Below are 21,493 nucleotides of genomic sequence, written 5' to 3' on the forward strand. Positions count from 1 at the left end.
GAATAATTGCTCTCATTTTCTTGTGTTAATCCTTTGGTTGAAAGCTAAAATGGAAAATAAGCTGATCAAAACAAGAATAATCACAATTAAATAAATACTGTCCCCCTCAGCCACTGCCTCCCTGGATCAGGTGCCAAAATGTTAAGTGATTCTTAGCATTTATTCAGGCATTCATCACTGGGACTGGTAATCCCATCAGGAGGAAAAAATAATAAAACGGGATTTGGTTTTATGTAGTGCCTTTCATACTCTGTGCATCCCTGAGTGCTTTGCTAAGCAGAGGCAGTGGGTTTCTGCTACTTTCAGTCCTGTGAGCTGTTTGAGCCAGAGTAGTGAGCAGCAATGCAACACACTTAGGCCAGGTACATACATTACACTTTTACCTGTATAACTGACTGGAACCTGATCTATACTCATAACAAAACAGAAGTTCAGTGCACAAAACTGGTTTAAACCCATAACAGAATAGAAGTTTGACACACACAGACTGGTTTAAAAATGGCAGAACCCAGTCTAAGATTTGCTGTCCCTCCCGCCCCGCTCCCCACCCCACCAAGGGCAAATGTACAGGTCGCAGACAGAAATGACAATTTTCACCTAATCTGGCCTCTGAAAGCACTCCACAGCTGTGATGAAACAGAAGTGCACAGTTGCAAAGTGCTTTAAAAGGGCCTGATCCCACAAAAATCTGTCCCCTTCCCCCGCATTGCATGAGGGTTCAGATGGAGACATTTCAAAACAGAGCATCTTCAGTAACTTCTGTCTGCGCTGCCTCCCAGCCTGTCACTGTTTTCAGAATGGGAAGGGGAAAGGGAGCAGAGGGTGTTCTTTCTGGGACTTTTCCAGCCTGTGCTGGCGGGTCGGATGGATGGATTGGGGGAGCTCCAATCCACCTGCTCCACCCTCCAGAACTTGCTGGGGAACCCCTAGAAGGTCCCTTTGCTCCCTTTCCCCTTTCCATTCTGAAAACAGCATGGGCTGAGGAGGGGCCATTGCTAGGGGAAACTGGCTGCAGGCTCCCAGCCAGCAGCTAAATTCCCCTTTCCCCCCCAGAACAACAGTGAACTTCTGTTTGGTCTGGAGGATCATTGTAACTCGGAAGACTTCCTGCAAAGTATTCTCAGTTGTAGTGGGGAGCTGCACTTCTGTCTGCACCTTGTGTGTTCTGTTTGCTACCTATCTAAACTATGCTGGTTACAGAAAATCGCATAACTTAGATTAATTTGGGCTTTTTTGAATGTCTGTACTTAGCTTTAGTATGCAGAATAAATGTTTGTGGGCCAAAGATAAAGGCACAAGAGGGAGAGTCTGTTCAGAATGAGAAAAACTGAGAGCAAGGCTACCTTTCTTTGGGTCCAAGTTCCATTTAGCCAGTTACTAGCTCAGGTTTGGAGATGTTGCTTTTGTCCCCTCTGAAGGGGTTGGTCTTGTGGGAAGAATTGGAAGGATGCCCCCTAGAACAGTTTGAGATGAACAAGCAGGGAAACAGACATCTGATCCCAGACTAACGGGAAAGTTTATGCTTCTTCACAAAAGCAAAACACAGGATATTCACTTGCTCCGAGGCATCCTCAGCTTCATTCCTCACAAAGAGAATATGGTTGAAAATACATGGGATGGATGCTGAACAAAGGAAAGGAGCATCTGTTTCTTTGAAGAAGGGCTCTGTTGTTGTATCTTCATCTGTACAGATGTAGAGGCTGATCTGAGAACATCTTGAGATAAGGACAAAAACACAGGAAAGGGAAAAAATGAGACCACTCAGAGACTTGCAGAGCAGAAACAAAGAAGCGGAACCTGAATGATTTTGGATGTGATTTGAGTGACAAATCAGTTTGGCATGCTCCTATCCTGTATCACACTGCAGCCTTAGAAGATACCAGTGTAAGAAATGGTCATAAACTCACAAATTAAGCTTTATGCCATCTCTGAGTACCACTTCAATTCTGTTCCCCTGCTTGATCTGCTGCTCTGCTTTCTGCTCCCTGCCACTCAGGGATTTTTGCATCCTTGTTCTTGTGTGGTCAATAAAGCCCCAAATGGTTTGGGTCCTAGTTATAGGAGAGACTAGCTCACTCTTTACTGTCTTTGAGGTTTTATGGCAATTGAAATGAGCTGAGGCACTTGCTCACATTAACAGCCCTAGTTTGAACAGATGCTCTCAGTGAGGTCCCATTTATGCTGAAATTTACCCCTCTCCTAGTCTCCACCAGGTAGGCCACAGTCAGGATTTGCTGCTTTTCAGGCCATTTTGCCACAAGATACATCTCTCTCTCCATGCTTTTCCTGCAAGAAGAAGGCCCTCCAGCAGTGATTTAAGGTAGCAAGAAAGGCAAAACATCCTTCCAGGATTTCTTTGACCTATTCAGGTGCTTTTAACCTTTGTGCAGGACCCAGAGCATTGGTGGAGCACTTTATCAATGTGAATAAATAGATAAGCTGTCTCTGCCTGGCATGTAATCTGATCTGTATTTTATACTGGTTAAGAAACCAATACATCTAAAAGTTTGCATATCCATTTTGAAAATCCCTCAGCAGGCAAAACAATTGTCATCACAAGCATGGATCACACACTCCATTTGTTTCTGTTCATTACCAGCTAATGGTATTTCTAGGGAAGTGCCAGCCAGGCTGGGTTGCTGAAAGGGCACAAGCGAACTGCCTGCAAGGGTTCTGATTACAGATGTCATTCTGGCAGAGTGGGTGTTTGCTTCTAACAGTGCCCACCCTAAGAAGAAAACACAACTAGCCCACAAGTAAACAGCCACAACCTTGCCATCTGTAACTCCTCTGTCACAAGGAGATTCAGTCTTTGCAAATGGGTCAGCATGGGTTCCTGGCTGTGTCCCGCTCAACCCCACTAATTCACAGGAGTCTTACCTGTATGATACTGTGGCCATCAATGAAAATGCATGCAGAGGAGAACTCTGTTTTTTCTTTTCCAAAATGACCAATCTGTGCCCTCTGTTCCATTAGTTATCACTGGCCATAAGGTTGGGGTTTATTGCTTCCTTGCAGTCCTGTCTCTAATGGGTGATGTAACCACATGGACATGTCCGATTATGTCCAGCAGACAACTGTTTTGCATATAATCACAAACCAGTACCTTTTAGCACCAGTTTATAACAAGCCTGGCTGGACTAGATCAGGAAGAAGAAGATTCCTGAGATGATTCTTAATTTTGGTTTCCCTTCTGATGACGTAGTCTAATGCTGCTACACTTGAGCAAAGACTTCTAGGTCTCAGAAGGTGCTTTACACATGACTGGGGTTTAATCCCCAAGGTTTTAGTCTATGTCCCCTAAATTGAAACGGTGGGGCATAGGTCAAAACCCTGAGGACTAAACTGTTTAAATTTTTCCATCCTGTTACAGCAAGGGGACTGATCTTTTTTTTTTTTTTTTTTTTCTGTCAGAGCCGGAGCCTGCCTGCAACCGGGAGGTGAGCTGCAGGTGGGCCAAGCGGCCCCTGAGTTGCAGGGGGCCCTGGTCTTTCCTTCCATGGCAGCAGCACCCCCCGCTGGTTGAGCTGCTAGCGGGCTGGGTGCTGCCCCAGCTCGGGGTTGGGGAAGAGTTGGATTGGGCCAGCTGTTGCCTCCAAGCTGTGGCAGCACCTGGCCTGCTAGCAGCCCACTTGGGCAGTCCTAGGGGGTGCTGCCACCATGGAGGGAAGGACAGGGCCTCCTGCAGCTCAGGTGTTGCTTGGCCCACCGGTAGGTCACCGCCCCCCACCCCTTCCCTCTGGCTGCAGGCTGGCTCTGACAGAAAAAAAAAGAGAAAAAAAGAATCGGGCCCCTTGCCACTTCTGCCTTCAGCAGCCATCTGCTGAAGGCAGAAGCAGCAAGGGCCCCAATCCTTTTTTTGGCGGAGCCTGCCTGCCTCTCCCACAGTTGGGAGCAAGCTGCCAGTAGGCCAAGCAGCCCCTGAGCTGTGGGGGGCTCCAGTCCTTCCCTCCACAGTAGCACCACCCCCTCAGGCCACCCAGGTGGGCTGCTAGTGCCCCCAGCTCAGAGGTAGCACCCAGCCCAATTCAACGTTTCCCTGACCCCGAGCTGGGGCAGTACTCGGCCTGCTAGCAGCCTACCTGGGTGGTCCCAGGGGGTGCTGCCACTGCAGAGGGAAGGACTGGGGCCCCCCACAGCTCAGGGGCTACTTGGCCCACTGGCAGCTCTCCCCCCAGCCATAGGAGAGGTGGGCAGGCTCCACCAAAAAAATCACACCAAAAAAAGAAAAAAGATCATCACTGCTTTTGCCTTTACCAGGCTCCTGTGGCCAGCAGGATACCTGGGGCTGCCTGGGAATGGGCTGGCTTGCCCCTGGGGCAGAGTGGAAAGGCAGCAGAAGGGGGGCTGGGTTTGCTAGCAGCTGCAGGGATGGTGCACAGGGTACTGCACCATCTCTCTTTAGAGGCAGGCTCAGGGAAGCATTGGATTGGGCACCCACAGGCTGGAGCAGCACCCGACCAACTAGTAGCCCATCCAGGATTCCAGCACCCTGTGCACCATCCCTGCCGCCTTCTCCTGCCGCCAGTAAACCCAGTCGTCTTCCTGCTGCCTTCCCATGCTGCCCCAGGGGCAAGCCAGCCCATTTCCAGGTGGTCCCAGGCATTCTGCCAGCTGCAGGAGCCTGCTGAAGGCAGAAGTGGTGAGGGGCCTGATCCTTTTTTGCAGATTCTGCCCACCTGTCTCGCGGCCAGGGGGCAAGCTGACAGCTACGTCATTGCAATTTGCAACATTGCAAATCAGGGGTGATGCATAAGAGGTGCACGTGGGTGCACGTGCACCCCCATATGCATGGCAGTGTACCCCCTGCAAAAAAGCGCTGCATACAATATCAGCGGTGCCTGTGGGCAGTCACCACTCGCCACCCCGCTGCCAGCACCATCTGCAGGCGGTCCCTGATTGCCCCTGACTGCCGCTGCTGGTGGCACCTGCAGGTGGTTGCTGACCTGTGGTCGGCGCTCGCCTCCCTTCCCCCTTGCCACCAACAGTGCTGGTGGCATCTGCGGGAGCTCCCCACTCCCTGTCACTGGGCTCTCACTGGTGGCGGCGCAGCCGTGCCCCTCCAGCCGCCAAAGGCATGCACCGTTCATGTTGCAAATTAAACTACATCCAGATGTAGTTTAGTTTGCAATGATGCAAAGTCATTTAACCCCCGCTACATCTTGCACGTGTACACTGTAATGCCATTAAGCCACACAAAGTGACATTTTCATCACGTGTACATCTTAATGGTGTCGTGTGTACAAGCGCCCAGAATGTCTTGCTCTCTGCCCCTCATCTAGTGCTCATGCTTTCCAGTGATTTTTGGCATTAAGAATTTGCTGCAATATTTTACTTAATTTTAAGAGAAACGAAGAATCTTACTGTGAAACTGAAAGCAAAACTAAACTCCAGAGCCAATATAAAGACCCAGACCCTGCATTTGGGAAGGAGAGGGATGGGGGCATCTTAAGGGTATAAATGTCAAAGAGGTAGGTAGTGCAAGAGAATATTTATTTTAGTATGTGATGTGTGTTGACTGCTGAGATGAAATTTGTGGTTTTTTTTAAAGCAACAGTGTGCATAGCATCTGGATGAAAAGTGCCCTTTCCATGAATCACAAGCTTGAATATTAACTCCCTGTGGGTTGACAGATTTATAGAGCAGGGATGAGGAGGTTCGAGGAGAATTATGAGTCCTTTATTTTTCCAGGCCAAAGTCACACCATTTATACTGTTACAGACACAATTTTCAGGCAACGTCTCTGGATACTGTATGACTAATGTTTTTGCTGTCGATGCCTGTTTACCTACATGATACTGCAATGAAAATATGTCAGAAGTAATATTTTCCAAGAAACATATTAGGTATTTATCCCCTGTTTTTCAATCCATTTTCAAACCCCATAGATTTCCACAAACTTGGGATCAGGCTATGATGTTTCATAATAGTATGGAAATAACAGAGCTACTCTGACAACTCTGTTGACTCAGATGGAATCTATAAATAACCTAATTGTTACCATCTGCAAGAAAAAGGTATCTTTTGCGCAGATTTCTACTGATCTCTCTGCAGTATGGTCCAGATGTCCATACTTAACTTAAGGTACATTCCTAAATCCCTTTGATTTCAATGAAATGTAACCACTACTTAAATCCTTTGAACTTGGAGAGACTACTGACTCTAGGGCCTATTATGATAGTAGAATGTCTACCATCTTGAGCCCTTGTTCTTCCCAGATAGTGAGTTGTTTGTGAAATTCTTCACACACAAGGCAAGCGTGTAAATGGTTTGCTGGGACAAGCATGGAGCCTTCTTAACCCATTTTTAGCAAATGAGCAAGCAGACTTCAATTCCAAGTTTTTCATTGTTCAAACTATATTTTATGTATTTCAGTCTCTGGATTGCTCACAAACTATTTGTTCATATTCAGGCCATAATGAAACCCCACCATACAATTCTGATGACATAAACACACCACTTGCGGCTAACTTGTTTGGCTTATAATGTAATCAGGACCAATCAATGTAACGACAGCCTGATTATTATGTACAACTGCTGGAATTTGCATGCTTACATAAAGCAATTTTTCATAACCTTGGCAGAAGATCTGTTTTAAAATTTCTTCAAAAACAAAGAAAGGAACGTAAAAGGCAGTATACAGCTCAAAACTGAGCAATGGTGTATCTCATATGTGAGGAGCATCCTGGAAAACAGAAGTATTTTAGGTCCTGACTGTGAGGAAGAGAGGAGATGAACATGAGAATTGTAACTCATCATTTAGAGAAACAGGTTGAGCAGAAATAGGATCTGAAATCAAGAGCAGTCAATTAATCTAGTTCAGCAGCAGTTCTTAACCTTTTAGATTCCAGGCACCACCTCAGAAAATGCCAGCTCTTAGCTTTCACTTGTTCTTTAACTACAATAAAAGAATAGAGCAATTCTTCTGTTGCAAAAACTGAAAAAGACCACAACAGGTCAGAATGGTTTTGACACTGTGAATTTCTATTTCAAATCACTGGGTCTATCTTGTGAATTGTGTATAAGTGTTTGCACACCTTGCATTGTGCAGCACACTACATCATCCTTAAAAGGATCATATGGCACCCTGGTGTGTTGCAGTATCCTGGTTGTACATCATTGGTTTAGATAAATAGGGTCAGAATTTGACTCTTCTTTGATCTCTTCTTTCTTATATGATTTTATAAAATTTATGGATTTTTTTGTGTGTTGAAATCAGCTCCTCCCCCATCAAATTCTTTTCATTCAGTTAATAAAAGTGTTTAAGTACATGCTTAACTTAAGTGCCTATAGAAGCCAAAGGGATTTTAGTATACTGTACAGTTAACTTTGAGCATATGCATATATGCTTACTACCTCACTAACATCATCATGAGCTGTAGTGTCAGAACATCTTGCAGACAAGTTCAACATTTGTTCTTATGCTGTACCTGAAATTTTGTTTAATAATAATGTAAAACTCTTTTATCTACGATCTTGTTGTTAAAACCAGTACTATATAAGCTACCTCCTTGAAACAGGAGTCTTGCAAATTGACTGAAACAAAGTGATGGTGATGTGAAAGCTGCACAGTAGGTCATTTAATGTTGTTGTCTTGCATTCTTGTTTTAGATGGCACTCATTAAAGAGCACTACATCTAACTTTCAGCCATCTTTTGGTTCTGTTTGTGGAGGGGAAATTTGCGGCTATATCCCAAATGTGAAACGAGCATTAAGCGAAACTGAAACTATTTTATGATCCAAGATGGCGACTGCAATTGTTTTTAATGACCAAAAATGGTGACCGCGAGCATTATAATGAAACACGCAGAGCACTAAGTGAAATCTGGTATCAATTTCAAGTGAGTGTTATAAGCGCCAAGTGAAACAGCGTTAAGCGGGGGTTGCCTGTAGTTGCTGAATAGGACTTGGGTTGTAATAGAGGTGGAGCAGGCCTGTATTCATAGGGTGAACATATTCCCCTGTCTCACAATGGGATGCTTTACTCTCCGCAGCTCTCTGGCATGGTCAGCTGTGTGTGAGCTCTGTTCTCAGCTGTGAGCTGGAGAGCAAGGTGAAGTAGGGTGGAGGTTGTGCAGGCGGTGGAGGGGTGGAGTGCTGGAGGGTTGGGTGGCAGGGGGGCGAAGGGTGAAGCAGTCCCATTTTTGCTGAGACCATCCCAATTTAAACACCTGTCCCTGGCATCCCACTTAAAACAAGACAGATGCATTCATCTGACCAAACTGATGGAACCTGACACAGATGCTGAAAATGGGACTGCCCTGGAGCAAATGAGATGTGTGGCCACCCTAATTATTCAGCATGTATCCATATTCAATATCTGTACAGCACCCAACAGAATAGGAGTCCTGTTCCATGACACTGCTATTACTACTCATAATAATATGTCTGGAGATGTTTCCAGTGGTGCCTCAAGACACAAATCTCAGTGAGGCTTCAATCCTGAGAACATTTACATCTCAGTAGTCCTATTGTGGTCTGTGGGACTCCTCACATATAAAGCTCCAGCACAAGTAGTGTGGGGTCAGAGTTGTGTAGACGAAATGAGGGACATGTATGCATGACACTTTATAGCAGGCTAAATGCTTTTGCACTACTTTAATTATGTCAGTGTTTACACACCTTGGCGGTGTATTGTGCATTAATTCCAGTCACTGTAGGAAATTCGGCAGCATAATGCGCCTTAAATGACTTGGGACACAGCAAACTAAAACTCCTCTGAGGAGTTTTAGTTTGCTGCCCCTACAGTCGCGGAGCGAAGCACCGGGCTTTGTGCAGCTCTGTGGCTCTGCAGGAAGCCCTGCAGGCAGCCTGGCAGCAGCCCAGGAAGGCAGACTCCACCCAAGAAAAGCAGTGAGCATGATTTCCACCCCCTCCCCAAGGCTTCCTGCCTGCCTGCCTGAGCTGCACGGGGGCCCGTAGCTTCCCTCTGCGGCTCTAGTGCCCCCCGGGACTGCCCGAGCCGGGTGCCTGCAGGTGGGTGCTACCGCAGAAGGAAGCACCAGGCCTGCCCCCCGCCCCAGGGACCGCTCCACCCGCCGGCAGCTCGCCCTCCCCTCCCCACCATTAGAGAGGCAGGTAAGTGCAGGGTGTGTGTGTGACACAGGGGTTTACTTCGCCCTAAACTGAAGCCATGGGTTTAAAAACCCACCACTTCAATTTAGGGCCCCCATTTCATCTACACACATCCTGTGTTTTCCTACTTATAGGAATAATGACTAAAAAAATTTACCTGTTGACAGGCTGTGACCAGATGACAAGTAGTTTGCGGGGAGGGAGGATGTTCTGGCATCTGGAAAAAAAAAAAGAGTTAAAATACATTTTAAAGACTTTTTGGACCATTGACTACAGCTTTGCCTACTAACTGAAGATTTTAAATTATCTTTAAATAGCGATAAGGTTCTTCTTTTTTCATTAAATACCGTTTCTAGTCTATGACAAATTGTGTGTGTGGTTGGCTGGTTATTGACAATGTTGTCTAATTCTGTATCTTTGTATAGTGTAAGCAAAGCTGACTCATGCTCCACACAACCATGTATTATTCAGTACTTTGTGAAACCAGCAGTAGTGTTTCAAGCCAGGGCTAAGTATGATTCTGGCAGCCATAACCAGCCATCGGAACTAAATTCCATCTATGCAAATCATCTAGTTTTTCAGAGCAAAATGTCATAGGAAGATGGTAGGTACCTGATTCACGGAAGTTGGCCTTTCTGAGGATTTCTACTTGTTCGTATGTTCAAAATGTTTGCTTGAAAGTTAAGTTAGAAGAAAGGGGATTTTACTTCATGTGATAAATTCCAACAACTTTTGCTCACCTTTGTGAGCTAGACATACTACTTATTTATGTGGTGGTGCCTGAAGGTTGCATTGTGCTAGGCACTGTATAGATATGTAGTAAAGAGACAAGTCTTGGCCTAAAGGAGCTCAACATTGAATAGGCTTAACAGGAGATGTCAGTAGACATCAGCAGCATAAGACATACCGCTGCTCTGCTGAGCCTCTACATGGCTACTGATGAATGTCAGCCAGCTCTGTGTCTCAGCACAGCACTTGTGCACTCACTAATACAACTACAGTGCTACCAGTCCAGGAGCTAGAATAGCCTGGTGTCCTGGCATGGTCCTGCCTTGTGCCATAAAGACTCACCAGTAAGTCGGCGAACACACATCTCTGAAAAGAGGCATCAAGCATACATGCATTTCCCCCAGTGTGGACTTTCCAGTGTCTGGTAATAGCTACTGATTATTGCTTCATAGTTAGGCTACTAGGCACTCTGCTAAGAAATTGGATGGGCGCTTGTTACCACCTATTGCTAACCATTTTGCTGCATTCCCTTTTCTTTCTTATAGGCCTCTCTTTAGAAAAATCTGGGAAATTCAACACCGAGACCACACTATGGCTGCAGGGGAAGAAATGGGAAAGATACAGGACGGGAAAAAGTTGAGGGCTCAGATCCTGTCTCATGTGAGGGTAGCCTATGTGGCACTCTGCTCGTGCAAAGCTCTCCTAAATATGGGTTATCAAGGCCCAGGAGGATTTCCTCAGTATCTGGGAACCATAGGTAGTGTAAATGTACTGCAGTAGCTTCTCTCTTTCTCTTTCATACCCACCCATACACAGACATACAAACACACACACCCTCCCTCCCACTGGCTCTTGGGTATAACCAAGGATATCAGCCAAGGTCTTGGCTCCCTTGTGTCAACAGATCCCTACCTGCTGGATTGGTTTTCTGGGGCAGCCCTTAAACTTCTCTAGCATATTCCAGGTACTTGGTTGAACTACCAAACAACCTCAGGAACAGAAACATGGCTGCTCCTGTACCAGGCTCTCTTCAGCAACAGGTTTGAATCTGATCCGAGGTTATGGTTTTCCTCCCCGCTACCCTAACGCCTAATGTTAGTTCAGCCAGGTAGTCGGTCATCATTATGATGCTTATTATATAGCTTAGGAACTAAAAGGAAAAGGGGCCACCGTTGTGGCACAGTACAAAGACAAAACACAAGGTAATGCGGCAAACTGCTCATAATTTAAATAGACAAAGGCAGAAAACAGATAGGGGAAAGGGATAGGACATAGAAGCAGAATGGATAATGCATTGTCTATAAACATCACATTAATTTCATATTTATTTATTTTTTGCTTTTGTCGTATTATTTAAATCCTGCAGCATGAGTACTGTAAGAGCTATGTGCTGCCTGTATATAGGATTTTCCACTTCTATCTTCTTAAATGTGAAGGTTCATACTGGGCATGTCTACATGAGTAGAGTTAATTACTGCGTAGTAAGCATCACCATCTACATGTGTTGATTCCTACTGTGCAGTAACTTCCTCTACTTGGCAGTTAACTTTTCCACTTGGCAAATGCAAGTAGCAAGTTAACTGCTGAGTAATTTCTGTGCAGTACAGCACATATAGACAGCTGACCAGAAGAAAATTTGTTCCCAGGCAGCCAGGTAGCAGGGTGCAGGAGATTGCTCCCTGCCCCCAGGAGCTGCCTGCTGCTGGGGCGGGCACTGCCACCACAGTCCAGGCAGGGATAATGTCCCACTGCCCTGGCAGCAGGGAGCTCCCAGTCCCCACTCCATGATTGCGATTCCAGAGTGAGGCCTGGGAGCTTGTTCCCAGCCCCAGCTCCATGATCCCAGAGTGGGGGCTGGGAGCTTGTTTTGAAGGGCATCAGCAGGGTTGGGGGGCTGTGGGTGGGGAGTGAGGGGCCTGGACCTGCATCCTGGTGAGCAAAAGAGGCAGGGGAAGCTCTGATTTTCTGTGATTAAAAAACCCAAAATCAAATACCAAAATGTAGAGGTACTTAGAATTTATTTTATTTTATTATAGTGATTAAGGCACTGGTAGGCTTCCATATTGATTTAAAATTGTAAATATATCAGTAAAACATTGCGTTCAATTGGTACCTATATATAATGGCATTTCATTTTAATCACAGATTTTGGGTTTTTAATCAGAGAATTTGTGAAACTTTTATCAGATAATTTGCCATTTTTAAACACAGAAAACCAGGATCCCCAGTGATTAGGCACACAGTCACATGCATAAATAATCAGAGAGCTAACCAGAGAAGAGTTCTCATACTGTGGCTGCGTGAGCAGCTGTACTGGCTCATTGCAGCCACATCTGTGCATATAAGCATGTGCACAAAAGTCTGAAAATACAGTCTACATTGTAAATGATGTTATACCATTAAAAAAATAAGATGTATAAAACAGCTATAGAAACCCAACTTGTGGTTTATTTTAACTGGGCAACTTTAACATGGATCTTTAAAAAAAACAAACAATAAAGAGTTTTATACTACACAGAGAAGTGAAGAACTGTTGTGCCTTATTTTTTTGCCTTATTATTATTTTTTTTTTGCAAATGCCATTAATTTGACATGACTTTGGGAAAATGTAAGGGTGCGTCTATAGAGATGGTAGGGGGTTGGAAGTAAGCTTTACAGCCATCTTGATTTACTGGCTGAGATAATTTGATACCAGCTCTGATCATTTAATATGACTGGTAGGCTGTTTGACTTACCCGTACAGATTTTATTAGAAATTCTGCTGGGTAGTCATTATTGTGTTGTTGTAAGATTAGTTTTCAGGTTGCCTGGAGCTTAGTGTATATTTAAAAAAAATTTTTTTATTGCTGTTTGAATCTAAATAAATACATACTTATACACTTCTAATCTGCTTATCCAGGGTTCTTTACCAAGGCTAAGATCCTCTGAGCTGGGGTTGCTACAGTAACTGTCCACTTATTTCCCTTGAAATCTTTTGATGTTATTTTGCCTCTTATACTCCAGGACCATGGAGTTCTCTTCCTTTAGAGATCAACAAAGCCAATTTGATCAACCCAATTTTATAAAAGAAATTGAAAACATACTTTTTGATTTTGAATTCTGCCAAGGTTCAAACCTTCAGGGAGTAAAATTTCAAAGACCAAAACCCTGAGTCACATTTGGAAAAAAAAATAACATATCCCTAGTTGGCCAGACTGCACACAGTGCTCTTCCAGATACTCCAGGGGACCAGAGCTAAGTTATTGTCATTTGATCAGTGAGAATTCAGGTTGTTTACTTACTAGGATTTTTGAAAAGACAATACTTTCTCAAGTCTCTTTATTGGTTTTGTTTCTTAGCTTGCCTGGTGAGACGTGTACCTAACTTCTAAGGAGGACATGGAGTACTGTCAGTGTGTCAAACTGGCAAGACAGAGTTCCAAGTATGCTTTTCATTTCAGACTAAATTGAAACAATAGCATAAAATTGAGTAGTTTTACAGCATGGACCTGAAAAAGTGTCTTTGGGAAACTACTTATCCTGAGCTTGTAAACACAATACTGTTCTTGCAATCTTGGATTATCTTTGTTATCATTAAGTTTGCACTATTAACTACCAGAAAAAACCCCATGAAGGGTGAATTTGCACTTCATTTTTCACTGCTGCTGATGTGGAAGGGAAAACTTGACTCCTTGCATAGAGCTGAGAGAGAGAGAATCTGGAACAGCTCTTGCTTTGATTCACAGTGCCTGATTCTGAGCCCAGAGCGGGAGTGAAATGAAGCCACAGCTTGCAGTGCCCAAACCAGAGCTTCCTGACGGAAAAGACAAAGTGATCTTGGAAGTTAACAACACTCTGACTGTTTAGTCAGTAAAGCGACTCAAGTTAAAAATGTGGCTACCATCTTTGATCATCCAGCTCCTACTGGATTCCTGTTTCTGTCTGTCCTACAAAGTTTCTAAGCAAATTTTCCACATAGTGTTTTGAAAATCACCAAATATGGCTTGACTAGATCTTTTTACATCACACACATAATGCATTGTTTTCTGCTGGATATGCTTTTTTGCCTGCAGCATGTCCATACTTGATGTGGACTGGTAACAGCAAGCAAATGAAGAAATTCGTGTGCATAAAAAATATGCCAAACCAGACTCTCAGTCCAGCTCCAACAGCAGCACAGTGGGGGTAGAGGACTATGAGGGAAGGGAAGTCCATACCATTTCCCTGATGCCCTTGAGAAGCATGATCTACCCAAAAGGTCCTTCTCTCTGCATGCCAAGCCAGGAAAAGAGATAGCGAAGCCATCTTGGTGGTGAATTCTGCTCCTATTTTTGAGCCATCTCAGCATACGTGAGAGTGGTGGCCAGCAGCATCCCCCAAAAGGCTTCCCCACCTCATTTCTGGATTAGGCATGTGGAGTGGAGAGATGATTGAGCAGACTGTTCTTCTCATTTGTGTTCTCATGGTGCTGGAGAAGTGGTTGAGACCTATCCTGAGTGTCTTAGTGGCACATAAGAAGACATTGTACCTGATACAAAGAGACTCTGCTGTAAATAGACAAAATGCAGACCAAGAAAGGGGGAAGGAGATTCATATGTGTTAGTTGGAAGGGACCTTAGTAGGTTGAGTCCGACCCCCTGCCCTGGGCAGGAAAGAGCGCTGAGGTCAGACAACCCCAGCCAGGTGCTTGTCCAGTCTCCTCTTGAAGACCCCCAAGGTAGGGGAGCACCACCTCCCTTGGAAACCCATTCCAGATTCTGGCAACCCTTACTGTGAAGAAGTTCTTCCTAATGTCTAACCTAAATCTGCTCTCCATCAATTTGCGGCCATTGTTCCTAGTTACCCCAGGGGGTGCCCTAGTAAATAGAGCATCTCCTATTCCCTGCTGCCCTCCCCTGATAAACTTATAGGCAGCCACAAGATCACCTCTCGGCCTTCTCTTGCGAAGGCTGAAGAGATCTAGGTCCCTCAGTCTGTCCTTGTAAGGTCTTGTCTGCAGGCCTCTGACTGTATGAGTGGTCCTCCTGTGAACCCTCTCAAGATTCTTCGCATCTCTCTTGAAGTGCAGCACCCAAAACTGGATGCAGTACTCCAACTGTGGTCTGACCAGTGCCACATAGAGGGGAAGCATCACTTCCCTGGACCTGTTCATCATGCATCTGCTATTGCATGATAAACTGCGGTTAGCCTTGTTGATCACTTTATCACATTGACAACTCATGTTCATCTTGGAGTCAACTATGACTTAGTTGACCAAAAGAAAAGAAAAGAATTAGTGTTAGTTTTGGGCTTATGTCAAGTTTGTTAGTTGCAGGTTTTTCTAGGTGACATTCTTTTCAAGTAGTGAAGCAAAGTTCACAGAAAGTGTCATGGAAGATGTGCATTTTAAGGAGGAACCTGAGTAAGAACAGATAAAGAAGCTGAGGCCCAGGGTCTGATTCTGATCCCACTTACTCTGGGTAGATCAAGTTTAGCTCCATGGAAACTGCACTGATATAACCATGGGCGGAGGGCCAGAAGAGAACTGCCTATGCTGGTGAGTGGCTATTTACAGTGTCAATATCATTGGGCTAACTTATGGGAGTAACTGCTCAACTGAATGAGTAAGATGTCCTGGCTGCATGTTGAGATTACTTCTCCTGAGAACTTTTCTCCATGGATGGTCCCACTGAAATCAGGAAAACTTTTTGAGGAGGAAGGAGGTAACAGAATCTCATCCTTTAATACCAAGCCTGTGTTTATCAAGGAGCTAACAAGTGACTTGTCCAGTAATAACTTTCTTCTCAGCCACCTGCTCTGGGGTTATGACCTTCTCTCTCAGGAGCCAGGACAGTGGAGCCCCAGGGCACTTTTTGTGTTGCCTTTTGGTATAGGCCTGCTGCAAAATGCTGCTACAGTGGAGCCAGGGGGAAGCAGGGGAGGATGAGAGTGATATTAGGATCATACTGCCTTGTCGGGCTGTTTCTGGGGTATTGCAGTGCCCTTGGCTTTGACTGTGCATAATGGCTTGTAACTTAGCCATTTCATACCAACTTTTGGGTAATTAATACCAAGCCTTAGGTAATCCTGACTGTAAGCTAGGACACTCTCTTCAAGTCTCCAAAGGGCCTAGCTCTGTAATAGCCTCTCTGCAAGCATATTCCACTTAGGAAAAGATAGGGCACCTATTTCTCCCTGGCAATGAGTCATGAACATTGTCCTTTTAGTGTCCCGGATTAAGTAGATCCCTGCCTGGTGTAAACTGGCAGAGGCATAACTGGGTGCTTGAGTACTGTGGGCAGCACCTGCTGCTAGTTCTGCACTTCCTTTCTCAGGGTTGGCACCCCGGGCTGGGTGCTCCTGTTGCACCTGCCTTGCACCCCCCCCCCCAACCCTTCATTATGTGACTGTAAACTGGAATCACTCCACTGACATCAGTAGAACAATGCTGATGTATGGGGCCAGACCTCAATAATATAACTATACTTTCCTCTGTTTTCCTTTTTTTGCAACACCCAACACTTAAAAGAGGTATAGCACAGGTATCTTCCATGAAACAAGGATGGGAGGGAGGGTTGCTGACTTCCAACAAGATTCAGATACCCTGGCAATGATGTGCACTTCATACACCCCCAAGATAAATGCAGGCAAAGTTCTTTCAGTAGATGTGATATCTTTTATTAGACTAACTGAGTAGTTGGAAAAAAGTTCCTAGCAAGATTTTGGGCACAGTAACCCTTCTGCAGGCACAGGGAGTCTCTGTTGGTCTGAGACTCCCGGTGCCTGCAGAAGGGTGACTGCACCCAAAAGCTTGCTAGGAACTTTTTTCCAAATACTGTACTCAATGGGTCTAATAAAAGATATCACATCTACTCAAATAACCTTGCCTGCCTATGGCCCTAGACTAATGCGGCTACAACCAAAACCCCACCAAGATAAATGCACTGCTTTTCAAATATAGTAGCAATATAGTTATTGGCAGCTTCTAAACTCTGATTTTGGAGCTCCAAAACAGCTGAGAAATGTAGATGGTTTCAGTTTTTCTAAAAAGCCTGTCTAGTTTTCTCAAGAGAAAAGAGTCTCCTGAAACTAAAACTGTCTCCTTGCCCTCCTCATGCTGAGGACGAGCTTGCTCTGGCTTAGGGAGAACAGGAATTTCAGGAATGCCTATACAGGAGCCAGTCTTGCAAAGCACTGAGGTTCTCCTGGCTGCTTTTGAATTCCCCTGAGGACAGTAGTTCTTAAAGTTTTTAGGCTCTAGTCACCCGCCCATAACATTTCTGAATTATTGACAACCCATTTTAGAAACTAATTTATTTATTACAGTGCATAAATAGAATATGACTGCAAACACATTTTTTTAAATGGAAAAAGAATACATGAGTAATAGTATTATAATTAATGAGACACTTCAGCCTGGCAGTTCTTGCAAATTTCTTGAATTTATGGCCAAACTGAAGAAAGACACTTTTTCACTGAACAAAGTATTTCTCTCTTCTTGTTTTTTATGTTGGTTAAAGCAGAGAACCCCAAGTCACTAAATGCAAGAGAGAAAATCTCAGCAAGATTTTTAGCTGTTGTTGAAATGCCAGAATATTCTCTTTTCAGCTTCATGACCAAACATAATCCTTATTATTGCATTGCATGCTAAAAATATCAATGTCTCACCTACTGTGGGAGCTTTCATTTGTTTAGCAATCACTTATGCAGCTCTTAACTAGCTTCTTGTACTATGTCAGCTAACTGTACCTTTTTCACAAAGTGTACTGAAGTGCTACCTACACATTTACAGCACTATAATTTACAGCACTTTCTGTAGTGCTATTAAGTTACAGCACTCTTAAATGTAACAGAAGTGCAGTGTTGGGGGGCGGGGGTGGACATTGTACATCTTAGCTTACCTACTTTCAGTTATGTTTTAAACCCACTACTTGAACCTGTGCATGCTTCAGGTTCATCTCTCTCTGAACACATTCATTATAATTTCACTATGTGGCTCGTCAACTATGTGCTTTTTTATAACAGACTTGTCCATTATGTCAGCTGTATTATATTAATTAAAAAGTGAATAATTGATCATCACAACAAACAACACAACTCACCTGAGTGGATGCTCTAATATAAAATGTACTAATATCAAATGGTGGTATGTTGTCATAGCGTGAAAAGAGCTGAGCTTGGCCAGCCAGTCCTGACTGGGTCAGCTGAAGATATACAAGCAACATGCTGTGCTACTGCCTTCACTCACTGAAGTGGGAAATGCCCCCCCTCAGCCTTAATTTATTTTTTTGACTACAGAAAAATTATACAGCAATTCTTCTCCAGTAAAGAACTCAGAAAGACCACCATGGGCCAGAATGTTTTTGATACTATGGATCCTATTTGAAATCTCTGGATTTATCTTGTGAATCATGTAGATGTTTGCACACCTAGCAGAGCTAACATTGTGCAGCACCCTTAAAAGGATCTTACCATACCCTAGGGTGCTACAGCACTCCAGTTGAGAACGACTGGCCAAAGAGCTGAGAATACTCAACACCGTGCAAGATTGCTCCCACTGCACATTGTTGTATATCTTTATATGAGCTGTAAGAGGGAGATAATTGAGCTAGAACTTGAGCACTAAGGGTGCATATACACGTGCAGTGAGGCTGCTCTGACATGCTGTAATTACAACATGTTGAAGCAGACTCAATTAACCAAGTCTGCTGGAGTATGGTAATTACCACGCTCCAGCAGACTCCAGCATCTTGTGTATCAGTGTCCTTGCATTGAAAAATGGCTGTGGGAACACTTTAACTAAAGCTCATTAAAGTGCCACCATTTTTCAGCGCAGAGACGCTGATACATGAGATGCTCCAGGCACGTTAATTAGAGCAGCTCTCGGAGCACATGTATAAATGCCATAAAATTAAAAAGCCAGAGGCACCTTACCTCCAAAAGGCGCTATTTATTTTCATGTGATTCCAAATCTTTACCATGTGTGAGTGCAGATGGACAGTTTCTGCATAGAATTAAGATAGCCAGCATTTAAGCCTTTTCCATTCTTTCCTACAGAAGAACAATCCTTTCCTGTTTCATCCCCTGAGTAAATGACTAACAGATGGAACCCAGAAGGATTATCATTAGATGTCTAAAAGCATAACATCCTCTCCAGTCTTGAAGGTCTCTGTGCCCTATTCTGTGTGTGGTCCTGACATAGAACTATTCATCTACTGATATTTATACAATACTTTCTTAACCATGTAGCTGATCCTCTGCTCACTTGTAGTAGTGTAAATCGGATGGAAGTCAATCAGAGCTGCTTTGATACAAGACTAGCATGAGAGAAGAATCAGGCCCGATGAATATTCTCATAAGAGAAACATTTACATGAGAGATGTAAAGCTCAATCACTTCAACTGTGCCCTCACTGGCTCTTTCAGGAAGCATTACCATCCTAATCCTGTTGCTATTGGTGATTCTGTAGCTTGTTTGCTGTGATGCTCAAGGACAGCACTGAAGGGTTAAAAGAACTAGAGTGCACCCAATTAAATTACCAGGCAGCTGGTAAAACAAACAGAAGGAAGTGCTCTTTTACTTGATACACAATTAGCTTGTAGAACCCATTGCCACAAGATACTGTGGACGCTAATAGTTCAAAAAAGGATTAGATTTTGAGGCTATTAAACACAACCATCAGGGATGTAACTTCAGACTCAGGACACCCCTAAATGTATGACTGCATTCAACTATAAGGGTTTAGCAGGGATAGATCACTCCACATGTGCCCTGTTTCTTTTATTCTTCCTCTAAAACATCTGCTACTTTCCACTGTTGGAGAGAAGACCCTGGGCTGGATGAATGTTTTGGTTTGACCCAGAATTGCACTTTTTTTACATTATCTTATTATGCTGTCCTTTATGTGCAAAGGCCAAAGCCTTGTGGCCACTGAAGAGCACAAGAGTTGGATTGTCTTAGTCTCCATCATATCCCCGGTAGATTCCAGCTTGGTTGGTTCCTAGCACAGACTGGACTCTTTATTCATCCCAGAAAGGGTTGTGTCTCAGTGGAAGAGCCTATTAGAACAAGGGTGAGAGGAATTACAATTGCTGTCACCAGGAGGTGAACACCAGAGTGGGAAAAGAAGGAACAACAGTGTTGGCACAAAACAACTTGTAAATTGGTGGTATATTGGCCAGGATTCCATTTCAGATGAAAATTAGAAGAAGGCTTCTAACCACCAGACAAATGAGGTTCTGGTGTAGCTTTCCAGTGAAGGCAGGAAACCTCTACCTGATTTTTTTAATGGAGCTTGATATAAAAGGGATTATGAAATGGTTGCCTGTGGTATTAAGGGACTGGACTTGATTACTCAAGAGTAATCCTGTTTGTCCTGGTTCCTGTGTATACTGTCCTGAATGTAGAACACTGTTCTTTTTAAAGCTGCTCAATGTAATTGTTGTGAACTCCTGGAAGCAGGTCCAGCTCTGTTAGGTCCAGCTCCATTAGCTTCTTAGTTCTGATTTCAAGCTTCTCTTCCCACAATTGCTTATCCTTCCTCTGACTCTATAACGTTTTGCTATGTCTACCATAGTTATAATTGTGTTTCCAAAATAAACAGTTACAAAGGCAGACTGGAACTCAACCCCATGTTCTAAGCATTACATTTGTCTCCTCACAGTATAATATCCTTTGTCTTTAGACTTTGTAATTGGACCTTGTATCATTTCTTTGCTGGGAGTGCTGAATTATGACTTCAGTATTTGATTTACATTGCAAATTTGTCAGGGGATGCAAAATTAGATTTATTTTAACATACATTTAATTTCCAGTATCCAGGGCAATTGTTTGAAAAAGTCTCACTTTTCAAAGACAACTTGTCAGGGTCTCTTTTTCCCATAGCAACATATATATTTATTAGACTCTCTAAACCTTTAGAATTATAATGGCTGTTCTAGCAATAATGTGTGGTACTGTTTTATATTATATATGTAGCAGCACCAACTTCAAAAGTGCTAGAATCCCAGCCATGCCATTTACAAGCTTTTATGTATATTGTCACCCTCTCCTGGCTGGAATCCAGGTGTTTAGGGACATTTAAGTGGCTGGAGTATAGAAAGGCTCCCTGTGCTTGGACCCCCAGTGGTTGGAGTATAGAAAGGCTCTTTACTCACAGTGACCTGTAGTCAAAAGGATCCAGGCAAATATTTAAATAAATTGAGCTGTTTCATGTATATTTCCCACATATGCACCACTATCACCCAGAGGTTCACACTGAGCTTCTAGTTGCAGTCACTACTGCTGTTTTGGCTGGTCTCCATGCACATCCCTTGAATTTTACATTGCCTCCTTTTAAACCACATGTGGACTCAGATTCATTTGAAACTCAGACCTTGGTTCACCAAAAAAGCTTGTTAAGTCTGGGCCAGGGTTGCAGGCATGCAGTGAAACGCATCGACCAGAGGAGTTGCTTCTGGTTTTAGGTTTCATTAAAATTTTCACCCAGCTGTTTATTAGTATTGCTCCTTGGGACAGCAAGCGAAAACATGTGTTGGAGGCCTGTGTTTGGAGTTGAGAGTTCTGTTCCGCAGGCCACATGTATGTGGTGTTGCTGACAGCTGGGGTTTCTTTCATGCAAAGTCGTATGGTTTTATTTTGCATGAAAGCCATAAAACTACAAAGAGGCTTTGCATAACCCATCTGATTTTCTGCAGTTCAAATGAGTTCATGCTTTCTCTTTCCAGGGGAGT

The 21,493-nt window shown here is 43.9% G+C and overlaps 1 protein-coding gene across 3 annotated transcripts in view; it reads left to right on the top strand.

Moving 5' to 3' along the window:
* GASK1A (golgi associated kinase 1A) overlaps window positions 1-21,493 on the top strand; it is a 62,508-nt gene that overhangs the window by 6,120 nt on the left and 34,895 nt on the right. Inside the window, exon 2 of one of the 3 annotated variants that reach the window (XM_019497921.2) lies at window positions 13,143-13,225. The exons of the other annotated variants lie outside the window; for them this stretch is intronic. The gene's annotated coding sequence lies outside the window, so the exon portion shown is untranslated. The remainder of the gene's footprint in view (window positions 1-13,142; window positions 13,226-21,493) is intronic. 3 annotated transcript variants of the gene reach the window in all.

This window comes from Alligator mississippiensis, chromosome 5, assembly GCF_030867095.1.
Source record: "Alligator mississippiensis isolate rAllMis1 chromosome 5, rAllMis1, whole genome shotgun sequence".
Lineage (NCBI taxonomy): Eukaryota > Metazoa > Chordata > Crocodylia > Alligatoridae > Alligator > Alligator mississippiensis.